General features: G+C 44.5%; 1 long non-coding RNA gene and 1 pseudogene across 1 annotated transcript in view; one reads left to right on the top strand and one right to left on the bottom strand.

The window, feature by feature from the left end:
* LOC146673253 (uncharacterized) overlaps positions 1-18,709 on the bottom strand; it is a 95,789-nt gene that overhangs the window by 28,659 nt on the left and 48,421 nt on the right. The gene's annotated exons all lie outside the window — the stretch shown is intronic.
* LOC146673256 (uncharacterized) lies at positions 12,629-16,944 on the top strand (annotated as a pseudogene).

The following is an 18,709-nucleotide window of genomic DNA, read 5'->3' as shown; positions in this document are numbered from 1 at the left end:
GGCCATGCTCCAACTGATGTTCAGCCAGTATTTTAATCTTCTTTTCACCAGCAAACACCGTGAAAAACTGGTGAAATGATCAATGAAAAACACGGATATTACATCAGGAGAACAAAAATTCAAATAAAACATGCACACAAAGTAAATGCACCAACATACCGTGTGCGCCTTTCTACTGAACATTAATGAGCAATTGTAGTCCATATCTTCAATATTTCCACCTTTTACACAAGCCAGCATTCTCTTTCTGGCTCGAGCCTTCAGTCTCTGGTGACATGTGCGCTTAATTGAGCATCACCCCAAAGCATGCGCACCACAAAGCGTCACACTCAGGCCCACCAGTAGGTGGCGACAACACAACATGAATCCAGATTAAACACCAAATTTTGAACATTGCAATCACATAATAATTACATTTCAATGCGACAGCTACAAACAGTTTGGTGTGAAAAATGAAGAAATGGTCTCAGAACAAGTAGTTTGAGCCCTGATTTCTGATTCAAACTAATTTAACTGTTTTCAGTGGTACATGTGGAGGTTTATCACAGGAGGAGACACACCGACACATATTTCCTTTCAATTTGGTTTTCTACTTGTTTTCTATCTTTTTAGTTAATTAACTGATTTTAATTCTCAGATTTTGCCACCTAATTCATTATTTCCAAAGATATGCACGTGGCACAGTAACAGTATCTTTAGCAGTAGCTTGGGACCTGACGGTAAATGTTTACTTTGTCTCTCTGAGATTTACTGATACAAAACTTTGCAGAGAGAACAACACAGTATGAACAGTCTTCTCACGGGTACTGATAAAGAAACAAATATAGAGTTTCTCTTAATTTTGCTTCAGTTTGTTTTCTTTAATCTTGAGCTTCACATGTTAAGTTTACAGATGGTGAGCTTAAGTTGCCAGAATGTAATGTTCCTACAAAAATACAGGCTAAGTGTGTACCCGTGTTAGTGAAACTAATAAACAGTCATGAGTCTCTGCTTCTCACCTTCCGGTGTTACACTCTCAAGACTCCGGGCGGAACACATAGGTAAATGCAATTCCGCTTGCTACATCCCTTTTCTTTTACAAAGACAATGAACTATTCATAAGTTGAGAACTCAGTTTGCAACTGGAACAAAACTTAGACATGACATTTCTTTGTTGGACACCATTTTCTTCAAAAATGAAAATTCTGTCTTCCACTTACTTTTTTTTAGTGTTACTTTTAGTCATTTTTTCCATTTTGTTTCTCTTTTCCTTATTTTTTTTCTTTCCTTCCAAACAAGTAAACAGATCACAAAGCCATAACTCAAAATATTATCGCAGATGTTTTGCTCTGTTCTCTAACCAGTAAACAAATCACAACATATAACTCACACACTGCATACATAGTCCTTCAGATATCCAGGTTGTTGTACTACCCGTCCTGACCTGGTAGTGCTGTTTTGTGTGTTGTCTTTGCTCTGTGTCGGCACAGTAATGTTCTGTCCCTCAGGCTGGAGATGTGCTGACATGTCTTTTTTGACCTCCACAGCTCGCCTCAGATGGCGACGATTTCTTCTGAGGACTCTGCCGTTGTCCAACTCCACATCATAGGATCTGTTTCCCAGAGTGTTACACACTCTAGCTTTGGTCCATAAGTTGTGTGGTTCAAAAGGTTGGACTCGCACCAAGTCTCCTGGGTTTAATGTGTCCATGTCCTTCGCTGTCTTGTTGTAGTACTTTGTTTGTCTCTTTCTGTTTTTCATCAGTGCTAACTTGTTGTCAGTCACTTTGGGTTGCAACAATCTGTCTCCTATTGGGAGGAGTGTCCTCGTCCTCCTGCTTAACAGTCTCTGTGCAGGGCTGGTAGTTAAACCTTGTGGTGGGGTGTTTCTGTGGTCCAATAAGGCCAAATATGGATTTAGTGTCTCTTTCTGTTGTTTTACATCCACAGACCGACATATGTCACGTGAAGCGATGTACTTTTTGTTGTGGTCGTTCATACCGTGCCAGTAGACACAGTCTCTAGCTCTCCTGAGGCACCCTTCTGTGCCGATGTGTGTTGAGTGAATTCGCTGTGTTATATCTGCCTGCAGTGCTTCTGGAATCACCACTCTCTCTCCCTTGAAGACCAATCCATGCTGTGTGCTCAGTTCATCCTGCAAAGATTGGAACTGGGTTATTTCAACAGGTACATCTTTCTTACAGGCCGGCCACCCCTTTTGTATTGTTTTTATCAGCGTTTGTAGTGTGTGGTCGGTTCTTGTCCCTGCCCGTATTCTGTCCATGCTTTCTGTTAAAACAGGTACATAGTCTACCATGTTGACACATTCTGTCTCCAGCTCCGTCTGGCTTTTGATGCTATCCTGCAGGTAGGCTCTACTCAGCGTATCAGCAAGTAGCATGTCGCGGCCTGGAACATATGTTATGGTTATATCATATTTTTGCAGCCTTAATAACATCCTTTGCAGTCTCTTAGGTGCATGTAACAGTGGCTTTTTAATAATGTTCTCGAGTGGCTTGTGGTCTGATTGCACTCTCACAAGACGACCATATGTATATTGGTGGAATTTCTCCATCCCAAACACAATAGCTAAACATTCCTTTTCAATTTGTGCATAACCTCTTTCAGTGAGCGTCAGTGCATGACTTGCAAATGCCACTGGTTTCCAATGTTGAGTCAGAGCTGCTCCCAGTTCTGTCTCGCTGGCATCACGCTGCAGCGTCAGCTCTTCTTCAGGGCTGTAATATTTCAAAACTGGGACTTGTGTTAGTTTTTCTTTCAGTCTTTTAAATGCATCTTCCTGCATGTCTGTCCACTCCCATAGGCTGTCTCTGTGCGTCAGTTGTCTGAGAGGCTCACAGTCGTCTGACAGATGCTTGTAAAACTTTGATAAATAGTTGACCATTCCAACTAGTCTCTGCACCCCTTTTATGTCAGTTGGTGCTGGCATCTCTGTGATGGCCCGTACCTTCTCTGGGTCAGCTCTCAGCCCTTCTGCTGTGAGTAGATGTCCGATGTATGGTACTTCCTGTCTTCTAAGCTTGAGTTTTTCCACATTTAATTTGATGTTTCTCTCTCTGCAGCGTTCCAGGAAAAGTCTCAGGTTTCTGTCATGATCCATTTCTGCCAACTCAGTCGTCTCTCCTTTTCCAGTGATCAGGATGTCATCAGCAATGATGTATGTGCCTGGCAGGTTCTCTAACGCTTGCATCAGTTTGCGCTGAAAGACCTCTGGCGCTGGGCTGATCCCCATCGGCATTCTCAGCCAACGAAAGCGACCAAATGGTGTTGCGAATGTCGTGAGATGGCTTGACTCTTCTGTAAGCTTCACATGCCAAAAGCCATGTTTCACATCACAAACTGTGAAAACTTTCGCTCTTGACACATCTGGCAAGATGTCATCTATTGTTGGTAACGGGAAGTGACTACGCTTCAAAGCTTTTTTGAGTGGTCTTGGGTCAATACATATCCTGGGTTTGCCATTTGGCTTCTGCACTGTCACCATCCCACTGATCCAATCAGTACTACAATCCACTGGTGCTATTATTTGTCTTTCTGTAAGGCTCATCAGTTCCTCTTTCAGTGGTTTCATCATCGACACTGGGACTGTGCGTTTTGGCAGTTTGACGGGCTGCACTGTTGTGTCGATTTCCAGCTCATATTCACCTTGCAAACATCCATCTCCTGTAAACACATCCTGAAACTCAGTCTTTATCTCTTCCAACAACCATGCGTTTTTCTCTGATGGAGCTGTTGTCACTGAGCTGTCCAAAGCACAGATGTTATCATATTTAACTTGTATTAAATGGCCTGTATTTATATAGCGCTTTACTAGTCCCTAAGGACCCCAAAGCGCTTTACATATCCAGTCATCCACACATTCACACACACATTCACACACTGGTGATGGCAAGCTACATTGTAGCCACAGCCACCCTGGGGCGCACTGACAGAGGCGAGGCTGCCGGACACTGGCGCCACCGGGCCCTCTGACCACCACCAGTAGGCAACGGGTGAAGTGTCTTGCCCAAGGACACAACGACCGAGACTGTCCAAGCCAGGGCTCGAACCGGCAACCTTCCGATTACAAGGCGAACGCCCAACTCTTGAGCCACGATCGCCCCTATTGTATTAGCTTCATCGCTTCACTAGCTGTTCTCCCAAGTAGAGGTGGGGTGGCTGTAGCTCAGGTGGCAGAGCAGGTCAGCCACTAATCAGAAGGTCGGTGGTTCGATCCCAGGCTGCCTCCTGGCTGCATGCCAAATATCCTTGGGCAAGATACTAACCCCGTGTTTGCCTACTGGTGGTGGTCAGAGGGCCCGGTGGCGCCAGTGTCCGGCAGCCTCGCCTCTGTCAGTGCGCCCCAGGGCAGCTGTGGCTACAACGTAGCTTGCCATCGCCAGTGTGTGAATGTGTGTGTGAATGGGTGAATGACTGAATGTAGTGTGAAGCGCTTTGGGGTCCTTAGGGACTAGAAAAGCGCTATACAAATGCAGGCCATTTACCATTTTTTACCATTTACACTTTTTGTTTTTTCTTGGGTTTGTCAGCTTGACCTTACACTTTCCTAATGGACACAGCCTTGACTTATTGTACATCACAAGAACCTTGTCTGTGTGCTCCATTTTGATGTTCGGGTTCAACAAGTTGATGGGAATAACGTTGCAGGTTCCACTGCAGTCAACTTGAAACTTGACCAGGCTGTTGCCAATCATCATGCCTGCAAACAGCTGCTCTCGTTTTTTCATGTCTGATTCTCTGATGTGGTTCACTTCTACTGCAGTCTGTGTCATAGCTGTGACAGTCATTATGTCCTCACAGGAATCCGAGTCCTGCTCCGTCACTGTGTGGACCTTTTTTCCATTTTCACTCTGTCTGCTTTTACTCCTGCATGCTATAGCAAAATGATTTTCTTTGCCACATTTTTTGCATTTTTTTCCATATGCTGGGCATTTTGATTTGAGTCTTTCATGTGCTCTTCCACAAAATCTGCATGATATCTCTTTATCCAGTCTTTTTCTCTCTTTTTGTTTTACTGCATGCGGTTCCTCTACAGCCTGTCCCGCTATTGTTTTGTTGCATTCTCTTGAAATCTCCATTGCTCTACAAATATCTAGACATCTGTCTAATGTGAGGTTCTCTTCTCTGAGCAACCTTTCCCTCCAACTGGAGCTGTTCGTGTCACAGACAATCCTGTCTCTGATCAGTGAGTCTTTTAATTGTTCAAAGTTGCAGGTGCTCGCCGGCATTCTCAGGTCCGTAACATATTTATCAATATTTTCTCCTGGAGCCTGATTGCATGCAAAAAATCTGTATCTCTCGACAGTCTCATTAACTTTGGGATTACAGTGTTCATCGATTTTTCTCATCAGCTCACTTACTGTTACCCTTGCCTCAGCTCCGATCAGCGTTCCACAGAGCTCCCTGCCCCGTTCCCTGATCAGATAGTAAAACAGCTTCACTCTCGCCTTTTCCTCAGCATCCGGCAGAGCTAGTTCCGTGTAGAGGGTAAACTCTTTTTTCCATGTTTTCCACGCTTTAGACAGGTTCACTGAATCCATACTCCACTGTGCTGGTGGCTTCAATCCATCCATCGTAGACGCCGCTGCGCTCTTCTCGTCAGCGTCTCACCTGCTGTCCTGAGCCGTTAGCACCTCCGAGGCTAACTAGCCTAGCTGGACGCGTCGATACCGTCCGCTCAATCTGTTGTCTTCAAAGCGCGGTGTGGATCACTCTAGACCCCGCTGCCACCATGTTTCATCTTGTTCTCTCTATAAACTTCACAAGATGCTCGGTTGAACTTTCCCTCCTCCGAGGTAAACTTTTATTAAACTCTTAATAAACAGTCATGAGTCTCTGCTTCTCACCTTCCGGTGTTACACTCTCAATACTCCGGGCGGAACACACAGGTAAATGCAGTTCCCCTTGCTACAAACACAAATGATTAAAACTCCTAAAACTAAGTAGATTATGTTTCTCTAAAATATGAGAATGATGCCAGGGCTGCACTATTTTGCATAAAATGAGAATCACAATTTTTTTGCTTAGAATTGAGATCACGATTCTCTCACGATTTTCTTTTCCAATATAAATATTTATTGCACTTACTCCGTAATTTCTTTGTGCCTGGGGGAGTTTGACGGGTATGGGGAAGTGCTGTATAAGGTTCCCGTTATTGATGTTTGGGTGGTTGGCGGGGACGGATTTTCTCTTGTCACTTTCTTGGCCTTTACAGCTTTGTTATATTGCACTTTATGGTTGTAGAATGACCACTCGGTAGCTTTCTTGTAACTCTGCTTTATTGAACGTGTATCCAGCATGGGTTATAACAGCACAACAACGTGTGTGACAGCTAAGACATAGAACAGGATATAGACAGCCCCCTGCCACAGAGCAGGTCCTAGTGGCGTAAAGCCATAAAGCCCAGTACATGACATCTCCCCCCTTTTCATGTTATGTCCAATAACAAACCCCAAATAGAACAGCAATGACACAATGATAATAATAATAATAATAATGGATTGGATTTATATAGCGCTTTTCAAGGCACCCAAAGCGCTTTACAATACCACTATTCATTCACTCTCACATTCATACACTGGTGGAGGCAGCTACAGTTGTAGCCACAGCTGCCCTGGGGCAGACTGACAGAGGCGAGGCTGCCATATCGCGCCATCGGCCCCTCTGGCCAACACCAGTAGGCAAGTAGGGTAAAGTGTCTTGCCCAGGGACACAACGACCAGGACAGAGAGCCCAGGGATCGAACCGGCGACCTTTCGGTTACAGATGCGATTCCCAACCCCCTGAGCCACGGTCGCTCGCATGATAACATGTGACACTATGATAGCCTCAGGGCAGTTCTCTTAGGGTCGAGCACAAATGGCATACTGTCAGCCTGAAGGGCAGTGTCCACAAAACAGGAGCCATGAAACACGGCAAACCTTTAAGGTAATTCAACCAGGTAACAGCAGTATTGGGTGCAGCTGAAAACATAAGTGCAAAACAGCAACAATACAACATTCCCACTCCCCAGTCCTTCCTTCTGTCCTATCACCCCAATGTCTATAGATCCAGCCTGCTGACTGGCTTGCGTACCCGGCCGCACCTCGTGCTTAGCAGAGTCGGTACGTCAGCGTGAGTGGGTGCGACTAGACTAGGGGCCAAATGTGGGGTCTCTGGAATGGACGCACCAGCACACTGAGATGACGGCTCCTCAGCATCCACAGTGGGTGTTGGAAGGGGTTGTGGCGTAGCCCGTGGAGATGGTTCGAGGCGGAGATGGCGGCGGTTCCGTCGCAGCAATGCACCTTGGGGTGTGGCAACGAGATAGGACCTCGGAGTGACGCTCTCCTTGGAGATGATGGCCGGTGTTGCCCAAGCCTTCTCCTGGTCCAGCTTAGTTAGGACAGCATCCCCTGGATGAAGTGGAGGTAGGGGCTTAGCACCATGGCGGCGGTCGAAGTAGAATGCCTGCTCGGCCTTCTGACCAGCATCCCTTCGTTTAACTTCTCTTTTGTTTGGCCATTTAGGTAGAAGATTCTTCTCCAAGGTAGGCAGGGTTGTCCTGATCCTCCTCCCCATAAGAAGTTCCGCTGGGCTGAAGCCTGTAGTGGCACAGGGAGTAGACCTAAAGCACATTAGCGCTATCAGTGGGTCGTCGTGCTGGAGGATTTTCTTTGCAGTCTGTACTGCCCTCTCCGCGTGACCATTTCCCTGTGGGTGGTGGGGACTAGACGTTATGTGGGCGAAATCCATCTCTCTCGCGAAGGCCTGGAACTCAGAGCTGGAAAACTGAGGGCCATTGTCACTCACCACCACGTCAGGGATCCCAAACCTAGCAAAGGTCGACTTCAGTTTCTGAACAACTTGGCCGCTGGTCGTGGATGGTAGGTGAAGTATTTCCAGAAACGTGAGTAGTAGTCCGACACAACGAGATAATTATTCCGGTTGTGTTCACAGAGATCCAGGGCTATCCTTTGCCATGGACGATCTGGCAAAGGTGTGGAGATGAGCGGCTCCTTTGTCTGTGTTGGCCTCTGGGCCAGACATGTGTGGCACTGCAGCACTACATTCTTTAACTCAGTGGAGAGCCCCGGCCACCACACAGATGAATTAGCCCTATCCCTGCACTTGGTGAGGCCTTGGTGCCCTTCATGTAATTTGTGTAGAATGGCTGTTCTTTGTGACTTTGGAATGACGATTCTGCAGCCTCGTATAACCAGGCCGTCAGCCTCTGATAGCTCGTTTTTCACTTTCATGTACGCTTTAATGTGTTTCAGCGTGTTTCAGCCTCCGTGAGGCGTCTAGAGCAGTAGGCAACAGGTTTCCACTCTGCGCCATGAAGCTGAAGCAGCACAGCCCCAAGCCCGTAGCTACTAGCGTCGGCAGATACGGCTGTGAGTCTGTTGACATCATAGAAGGCGAGAACAGGTGCTGATGTAAGCGCTCTCTTTATGTTCTCGAAGGCTGCCTGCTGTGGGTGATCCCAGGTCCAACTGTTTTTGCTTTTAAGCAACTCGTACAGTGGCTGGCATATTGTGGCAAGAGCAGGAATATATCTGCCCAGGTAATTAACCATTCCTAGGATCCGTTTAAGCTCTTGCACATTTTCTGGTGACGGCAGCTGAAGAATGGCGCTCACTTTCTCAGGGTCTGGCCTGACCCAGAATGGTCGATCAGGTGCCCTAGGAAGCGAAGCTGGCTCTGTCTGAAGGAGCACTTCTCTCGGTTGAGCTTCAATCCTGCTAGCTCAATGCGCTGCAGCACCTTCTCAAGTCAAGTGTCATGTTGTTCCATGGTGGCCCATAGACCAGGATGTCATCCATAAAGACCTCCACACCTTCGAGCCCCTCTAAGGTCTCCAACATCTTTCGCTGAAAGATCTCTGGTGCACTCGTTATCCCAAAGGGCAGCCTCTTAAAGCAATACCTGCCAAATGGCGTGATGAATGTCGTTAGTTTGCAACTCTCGTGATGCAATGGGATCTGCCAAAATCCACTGGCTGCATCCAGCGAGGAGAAGACCGTTGCACCACTCAACCTGGACATCGTTTCCTCGGGGGTAGGCAAGATATAGTGCTCTCTTTTGACAGACTTATTCAGTTTTGTCAGATCAACGCAGATCCTGGCCTTTGCTGTGGTCTTCTTCAAGACAGGCACCATTGGGGCACACCATTCCGTAGGTTGGGTCACCCTCTCAATGACACCATGGTTCTCCATTCTTTTTAGTTCCTCCTTCACTGTCTGCAGCATGGGGAAAGGCACACGGCGTGCCGTATGCACCGCGTATGGCACAGCATCGTCCCTTAACTGAATTTTGACTGGCTCAGTTTTTAGTGTTCCGTGTTCACCGTAAAGTGGTTGGTTCCTGGTGGGTGTGATCGTTGCTTCATCAATTCTTCTCACCAGGTTCATCTGCACTGACAAGGAGCGGCTGAGAAGGTTGCTGACTCTGTGTCCACGAACCACATACACCTTGGACAGGTAGTCTTTGCCTTTATAACTTATTGTGGCTTTTAAGTAGCCGAGACATAACAGCTCTCCTCCGGGGCTATCTAGAGGGCGATCTGAAGGCTCTAGCGTTCTCTTATGAGCAAGAGTGTGCAATGTGTCCTCATTTATGATAGTGACATCTGCTCCTGTGTCAATCTTAAATTCTATTGGAGCAGAGTCTAACAGTAACTGCACAGTCCATGCTTCACTATTTCTGTTTGCATTACACACTGAGCCTAGAAAATATGAGGCCTGCTCTCTTTTCTCTGTCTCTGTAACCTCATTCACTGATCTGGTGTTACGACACACCCTGGCCCAGTGTCCAATTTTTTGGCATCCATGGCAAACAGATTTTGCTGACGGGGACCTTTCATCCCTGGCATGCTGTATCTTCCCACATTTACTGCATTTTCTGTAACGCCCCGCCCATTTTGTTTTCGCGGGTAGCCTACCTTGCTGTTGTTGTGATTTCCAGTCCATGCTTTTCCGTTTATAACCGTACCTCCTGTACTGAGCCTCCCGCATCTCCCTGCAAGCTGACCTGCGCTGCGACCTCCTCTGACTGTCTGACGATCTGGTTCATTTGTGCCAATGTGAGGTCCTTCATCAGCTGTAGCCTGCGGGAGAGGTCCTTGTCTCGTATCCCGACCACAATACGATCGAGGTCCTTCATCAGCTGTAGCCTGCGGGAGAGGTCCTTGTCTCGTATCCCGACCACAATACGATCGCGGATATTTTCCTCTTTACATGCACCAAACTCACAGTGCTCTGAGAGGTCATACAGGGCTCGGATAAAACTCTCCGCCGTTTCGCCTGGCCGCTGGACTCGCTGGTGAAAACATGCTCTTTCATGTATAGTGTTCCGCTGCGGGGAAAAATACTCGTCGAACTTCCTCATTACGACGGCGAAGTTGTCACGACTTTCATCGGCGGCGAAGGTGAGTGACTTGTAAATGTTCTCTGCTTCATTTCCCATCGCGTAGATTAGGCAGCTCAGCTGTACCTGTCCTTCGTCTTTGTGGAGTTTCGTTGCGATCCAGTAGCGCTCGAAACGCTGTTTCCAGTCGGGCCATTCTGTCGGCTTATCGAAGGGGAAGCCCGTCGGGGGATTAAACTTAGCCATTCTGCTGTTTTCTCCCCTATGGCGTTATTCGGCGATGGTCCGGGCCACTTCTGACACCATGTAGAATGACCACTCGGTAGCTTTCTTGTAACGCTGCTTTATTGAACGTGTATCCAGCATGGGTTATAACAGCACAACAACGTGTGTGACAGCTAAGACATAGAACAGGATATAGACAGCCCCCTGCCGCAGAGCAGGTCCTAGTGGCGTAAAGCCGTAAAGCCCAGTACATGACAATGGTGACGTTTAAAGTGGTTATACAAATTCGTAAAGTTAGCTTGCGGTGCTGCTACTATGGCAAAACACAGCTTGCAAATGATATCTTTTTGACTCTCATCTTCTTTGAAACCACAAACCTTCCACATGGAGAAACGAGAACCTTTTCTTGGAATTAATGTTACAGTGGGGTTGTCATTCTCACCACCATCAGAGCTTTTCCTCTGCACTCATTGTGGTTTCTCCCCTCCGGCAGTTTCTCTCACGTGCTCCTCGTTGTTTTTTCCCCTTCCAGCTGGCTTCTGTATCACGTGGTATAAGGCTCCGCCCTTGTCATTTGTTGAGCGTGAAGAGTGAGCGCTTGTTTTCATGCAGATTATGTCCCGGAGCAAAACACGGTACAATCGTCATCTTTTTTTTTTCTTTTCTTACATCGTTGTCATTTGGAAATGAGATTGCACATAAGTATGAATTGAGATCGTGATTTTTCTAGCATTTAATTGTGCAGCCCTAAATGATGCCATCGGACAGATATGACATAGGCCACAGACCTTCAAAATAAAACAGGAAACATGAGACACAGACATGACAATACAAACTTGATAACATAAGACACTCAGCATGAAACACAAAGGGTGAGGAAACTTAAATACAGGGGAAGAAAATAAAAGAGAAATCTAAAGAACAAATGAACTTCGCTGACCTAAAGAACTTAAACAAACTCAAAACACTGGTTCAAAAGACCCAGGAACGTGACAAATGCATAAATAACTGAGCTGCTGAAGCAGGTATATAGTGCTGAATTAACTCAAAACGATTCAGATCAGCCTTGACCGTCTTAGCAATCTTCTTTAGATGCTTGTCCAATTTAAGACGTAAATCAAAAATTATTCCTAAAAACTTCTCATCTTACTAAGTGAGTTGAACAAGATGATAAAATCAGAAATACAGGCTTAAAATACCATCTGGTATTCATTGCATTACATATGTGTGTATATGTGTTAGTAGGATTAAAACATTCTGTGCTTATGTATGTCATTTTAATTACTGTCGCCTTTTTCTGAAACAAATCTGTTTACTACACCTTCTTGTTTCAGAAACACCTAAAGAGGAAAGTCTCTATTGTAGTCAGGCACAGCTAAATTCTGCTTGTGAGTTAACCTAGCAAACCACACTGTGTGTTGTTAACACCTTAAACATGTACCTCCTCATGCCAATTCCTCTATGATTTTTGACACCCGTATATGGAGGACAACAAGAGCCACGCACATCAAAATAAAGAATTCTGTGCTTAAATAATGAATTGTAGAATAAATTCTCCATTTGTAAAATAATTCCACATTAACATAGTGAGTTTCGAAATGTTTTTTAAAGTCCTCATTACCATCCTAGCTCCCCTAGGATGGTAATGAGGTGCTTGAAATGTTGTAGGTAGCTGAGTTTATACTGCTACCATTGAGACTGATCGGGACTCCGTCTTTGTGGATCTATGGAAGTCCATATATACAGGGTGTAGCATCCCCTGGGTAAAGGTGGTGATGTGCAGGGGGGTCAGTGGTTTTTCCCTTTCAAGTTCTTGTAGGCAACTGATGAATTTCTTTTTGTAGTTGCTTCTGGGGTTTCACCTTGAAGCTTCATAGGTATTGTTGTCACTGAGGAGTTTAGTCATGTTTATTTGCTCTGCTACTTTTTGTCAGGGATAAAGTACAAATATATACTTTTTGTGTCCCAGCTGAGTAACAGGAGGAGAAGAGTCTGGTGGTGCAGCAGAGGAACAATTTCAGCCATTTGGACTCAGCTCAGCCACTACAGAGGAAACAATGACTTCAACACAAAAGGTGAGAAAAACATCACAGTTACACTGTTATTGAAACTGTGTGTACAGCTGGTTGGTTTTTAAAAACCTGTTAACAGCAGCTTTATCTTTTCCATCCTGGGCTCCTCCATATATACAGAATCTACATTCACAACCAAAAACCACAGAAGTTGCAAAAAAATACGAAGATCATATTTTCTCTACATACATTGAAACAACAAAATCATCAGTTGAACTCAAATTTTTTTCTGAAGTAAGAGTTTCTTTGATGATCAATATTTCTTCAATAATGTCATTTTCATTACAACTCTCATTGTAGCACGTCATTGTAATGTGATAGTATTACCAGAAGGTGGTGGTAACACACCAACAATGTGTTTTTTTGACATGTTTGATTCCACCAATGGAGGGAGTTTCAGTTTGTTCCACGACTGCATTTCACTCACTGCCTCTGTTTGTATCTCTGTCACTGCAGGACCAACATGGAGCAAGAAGTCAGCGCTCTCAGGAGGCTGACAAATCTCACAGAAGAAAAGGAGAGAAAACCTACAGCTGTGATGAGTGTGGGAAGGATTTTACCCGGGCTGAACACTTAAAACGACACCAAATCATCCACAGTGGAGTTAAACCTTACAGCTGTGAGTTGTGTGGAAAGTGTTTTACCCAGGCTGGGGGCTTAAAACGACACCAAATCATCCACAGTGGAGTTAAACCTTACAGCTGTGAGTTTTGTGGAAAGTCTTTTACCCAGGCTGGGGGCTTAAAACGACACCAAATCATCCACAGTGGAGTTAAACCTTACAGCTGTGAGTTGTGTGGGAAGGATTTTACCTGGGCTCTAAGCCTGAAAACACACCAAGTCATCCACAGTGGAGTTAAAGCGTACCTCTGTGAGTTGTGTGGAAAGTCTTTTACCCAGGCTGGAACCTTAAAAACACACCAACTCATCCACAGTGGATTTAAACCTTACAGCTGTGAGTTGTGTGGGAAGGATTTTACCTGGGCTCTAAGCCTGAAAAAACACCAAGTCATCCACAGTGGATTTAAATAGGGCTGGGTATCGTCACTGATTTCTAGAATCGATTCAATTCCGATTCACAAGGTCCCAAATCGATTCGATCCACGATTCGATTTAATTTGATTCGATTCGATTTAAATCTGGGAAATTTTGACAGTCAGAAGTATAATTCAGATCAGAACATTTACATATTTTTGTATTAGGGCTGGGTATCGTCACTGATTTCTAGAATCGATTCAATTCCGATTCACAAGGTCCCAAATCGATTCGATCCACGATTCGATTTAATTCGATTCGATTCGATTTAAATCTGGGAAATTTTGACAGTCAGAAGTATGATTCAGATCAGAACATTTACATATTTTTGTATCTATAAAAAGGAAGCTGACACTCGCAAGACTTTATCCAAGGTGTGAGCATCACAGCAGATGCCTTTGTGTCAAAGTAGCTGAAGATAAAACACAGAAAAACATGAAGGTGATTTTCCTGGCCTGGGATTTTATAAAAATATTCTGCAGTACATCAAAAACGAAAGAAAACCATTAATTAATGAACATTACCTCTGACGTTACAGCGGTTTTATTAGACACACGGCTAAGCATTTTGCATTTTGAATAATATTAAAAAGTTTAAATTTGTTCAGTATTGAACAGCAGAAATGAGGTTTTCTTTTCGGAAGAATGTAAAAGGGAAAAAAACAGCGGCCGACAGCGCTGTAAACAACAGTAGACTTGTGCATAACAAGCAAGCGAATAATGAAGAAAGCGAAACTGTTCGAGAGAGAGAGAGAGGGTGGGAGGGAGAGAGGGGGAGGGAGAGAGGGAGAGAGAGAGAGAGAGCTGCGCATCGCAATGGAAGCAAAACAGTAAAAGAGTGAATTCATGACGATGTTTATGTGAAGCGTTTGGATCTTCTTTAGCTGCTGGTTCGGTCAATATTGTTTGGAGAGAGATCAAACTAACAGCTTTAGAATCAGCGCATAAAGGGCGTGAACACAAAGCGCGGACCCGGATCAGCGAGCTGTCGGCTTTCAGCCCCGACTGTGAGAAAGGCGACATCTAACTGATTCTGATCCGCGGGTCGCGCTGTGTGTTTAAGTCTATGTGCAGAATCCCTGTACCTGCTCTCATTTACTGTTTGGTGGTTCTTGAAATTTTGTGAGATGTCACCAGAGATTCTGGCATTTCGGACAAAATAAATTTATATTAAAAAATCGATTCAGGATTTTAATGAATCGATTTTACGTTATCCAAGCCAGAATCGATTTTAATCGATGAATCGATTATAAAAACCCACCCCTAGATTTAAAGCGTACATCTGTGAGTTGTGTGGAAAGTCTTTTACCCAGGCTGGAACCTTAAAAACACACCAACTCATCCACAGTGGATTTAAACCTTACAGCTGTGAGTTGTGTGGGAAGGATTTTACCTGGGCTCTAAGCCTGAAAAAACACCAAGTCATCCACAGTGGATTTAAAGCCTACAGCTGTGACTTGTGTGGAAAGTCTTTTAAATTTCCACATCAGCTGAAAAAACACCAACGGATCCACACCAGAAAGTAACTCTACAAGTGCAGTAACTGTGAGGATGTAGTTAGTTTTTTTTGTCTTGTAATTGTAACCTGATTGTTTGGAACAAGTCTGATCAGTAAACTTATGGAGTTATACTGAATGAACTGTTTGGAAAATGAAGACTCATTTTCTCTCAGTAAGCTGAGTGTTATAATGTAAACAGTAAAGTGTAATTGGACGTTGGCAGAGATGCTCTTTGTTTCAGGCGACGTTCAGGATAAAAACGTTGAAGGAATTCCCTGACTTACAATGTCTTTGTTTAGAAGTGGAGCAAAGCACATGGATCCATTTCTCAACCCTGTCGTCACTGTGGTGGTGGGAAAGAGTTTCTCTGTGATCTTTGTGGAAAAACCTCCAATCATCAACGGGACCTAAAAACACATCAACGTAGACACACTGGAGACAAAATGAACTACTGCAAAGAATGTGGGAGAGGCTTCCACACACCAAGTACATTAAAAATACATGAACTCTTCCACAGTGGGGTCAAAAAGCACATCTGTGACCAGTGTGGGTCATCCTTCACCACTGGACGTGGGCTCAATGAAAAAGCATAAGGGAGTCCACACAGGAGAGACACCATACAAGTGCAGACACTGTGACAAAAGCTGGTCACAATCAGGTCATCGTAACAAACATGAACGTACACACATGGAAGTGAACTTCAGCTGTGACCAGTGTGACAAGAGTTTCAGGAATCTCAGTTCATACTCCGAACACAAACGATCCCATGCTGTAAATAAACTGTTTCACTGTTACCAGTGTGCAAAAACATTCACTTCATTATCTGCTCTGTGCAAACATCAGCCTGATCATGCAGGACTGAAATCACTGGATCACAATGAATCTGAAGAGAGAGAAAGATCCTCTTCTGGTTTCAGGGTCAGACTTAAAAGCCTTGAGATCAGGCTCCACAGAGTTCAGATGGAATCTCCTGTAAAGAGTGTCAGCTGATGTCACACTTGGATCTGATGAGGTAGCTCTGATTTCTGGAGCTGCAGTGAATAATCCTGAATGTTACATTTAGGAAGCTGCATGTATAGATATGTATATCAAGTTTATTTTTTTTCCTTTGAGGGATTTTAATTCTCTAAAATGTTATCCCTGTTACATTTTAATCTTTGTTCCCTTAGGACACAGTAGTGTTTAGTAGTTGTATTCATTTTGTGTTACCTAAGTTAAATTTCAATCCTTCATTCATATTTAATCTTTTGCTGAGGTAAAATCTTCTCTTAAGTAATTTTTTCCCAAAACTACAAATGTTTTCACAGCAGTTGCTCTTAAAACTTCCAAAATGAACTAAATCTGTCCAAAAGCTTTGAAACAACACCTGCTGTGACTTTATGTCCAGAAAAAATAAAATCAATCTAACCTGGTTTTGGGCTGTACTTCCATGTAATACCAGTTTGTACCTGAAGATGAAGCAGTGAGTCAGTGTAACCTATATTTAATTAGGCAAAGACCACATTCGTGTTCACAGTGGCAGCAAAGAAATGTTGAAAGTTAAAAACAGCAGCACACATCAGGACCAATTTAAAGATCATAAGGTGACTACTTTTACTTAATTCAAATTCCTTCAAGTTTTGGCTCCTCCATTCACTTTAGTGTATTTACTGTATCCTTGAAGTCCACATGTTGTTTTTTTAATGAATTCATTTTGATCCACATGTTCTGCAGCTGTTTCCCTGTTGATTTGAAGTTTGTATTATGAAATCTTGATAATATTAAAGTGTTACTTATATTTGATGAAGTCTGTGTAAATTTTTTCTTATTAAACAGTTTGGTGTTAAAATGAAGAAATGGGTCTCACAACAAGTAGTTTGAGCCATGATTTCAGATTCAAACTAATTTAACTGTTTTCAGTGGTACATGTGGAGGAGGCGACTTGGCTGTTCTCCACTCACACAGAACAGGGTTCCTGCAGCTCATTAAAAACTCTGAAATGATCTTCAAGGACCAAAATATTTGATTTTTCTCAAAAATGTGCTGTGGGCATGACGCTTTTAGAGCGTGTGTTTAAGATGCATTGTGATTAACATCTCACACATTCCAATAAAGCAGATGTTCCTGCATTGCAACAGCGCTTTGCAGATGTGTTCTCCCCCTTGCCCGTGTGCACGACTCTCATGGAGCACCACTTTGAAACGCAGCTGATTGGCAGATTCCCTTGTCTGCAGAGTCCAAAGACAAAAACGGCCTCCTCCACTCTGTGTGGTTCGTACCAATTCGTCACACTTCCGTTTGGCTTGTTGGAAGCCCCGGCCAGTTTTCAGCACTTCCTGTAGCGATAGCTGCGTCCTCACACTGCATATGCTGTTTCTTACCTGGATGATGTCATCATTCATAGTGATACCTCAGTGGAGCATGTGCAGTGGTTGGTCACAGTCCTGGATTCCCTGAGGCAGGCAGTGCTGATGGCAAACCCGAAGAAGTGTGTGGTTGGAGGGAGGTAGGTACAGAGTTTTTTGGTACAATTTTGAGACCCCATTTGGAGGCTGATTACACCACAGCGACATGATGAAGGCTGTCCCAATTCCAAATGCGGCCGGAAATGCGCACTTCATTTCCCCGGACTTGAAGGAGTCAGGTGTATCATTCGTGGACTACAGGAGGAATGCTGACCCACATCCACCCATCCACATTAAGGGGACAGCTGTGGAGCGTGTGAGCAGCTTCAAGTTCCTGGGAGTCCACATCTCCGAGGATCTCACCTGGACGACCAACTGCTCCAAGCTGGTCAAGAAGGCTCACAGGCGCCTCGTCTTCTTGAGGACTCTGAGGAAGAACCACCTGTCCTCAGACATCCTGGTGAACTTCTATCGCTGCACCATCGAGAGCATCCTGACCAACTGTATAACAGTCTGGTACGGGAACTGCTCTGCCTCGGACCGGAAGGCGTTGCAGAGGGTCGTGAAAACTGCCCAGCGCATCGCCGGAGGACCACTTCCTGCCATAAATGACATCTACAGGAAGCGGTGTCTGAAAAGGGCTGGGAAAATCATCAAAGACCCCAGTCACCCATCACATGGACTCTTCACCCTCCTGCCCTCTGGGAGGCGCTACAGGAGCCTCCGGACTAAGACCACCAGGTACCGGAACAGCTTCTTCCCCACAGCTGTCAGACTCCTGAACTCTGCCTCCTGACATCTGAGTTAATGCTGTCCATGCGGATATTATAGATTTGTAAATGATTACCTAACAATCTTGTCAACACAAAGTTCTTTATTGACAGGCAGTGGGGAGAGGGGACACCTGGGCAGTGTATTTACTCCATATAATCTGTTATCAACCTTTTCATCTTTTCTCATTACCTACAGCTGCCTCCACTTCTGTTGGGCTTAGGCTACTCACTAGGGCTGGGTATCATCACTGATTTCTATAATTGATTTGATTAAATTCAATTTTGACTCAGTAACTGTTTCAAAGTAACTGAGAATAAAACACAAAACAACAGCAAGCTAAGCATTTTTCAATTTGGCATAATTTTTAAAAAAAAG

Source organism: Rhamphochromis longiceps, linkage group LG3 (genome assembly GCF_057381845.1).
Source record: "Rhamphochromis longiceps isolate RC_006_pf linkage group LG3, R_longiceps_female_GT1.1, whole genome shotgun sequence".
Classification (NCBI taxonomy): domain Eukaryota; kingdom Metazoa; phylum Chordata; class Actinopteri; order Cichliformes; family Cichlidae; genus Rhamphochromis; species Rhamphochromis longiceps.
This window is presented reverse-complemented; position numbering and strand designations above follow the sequence as displayed.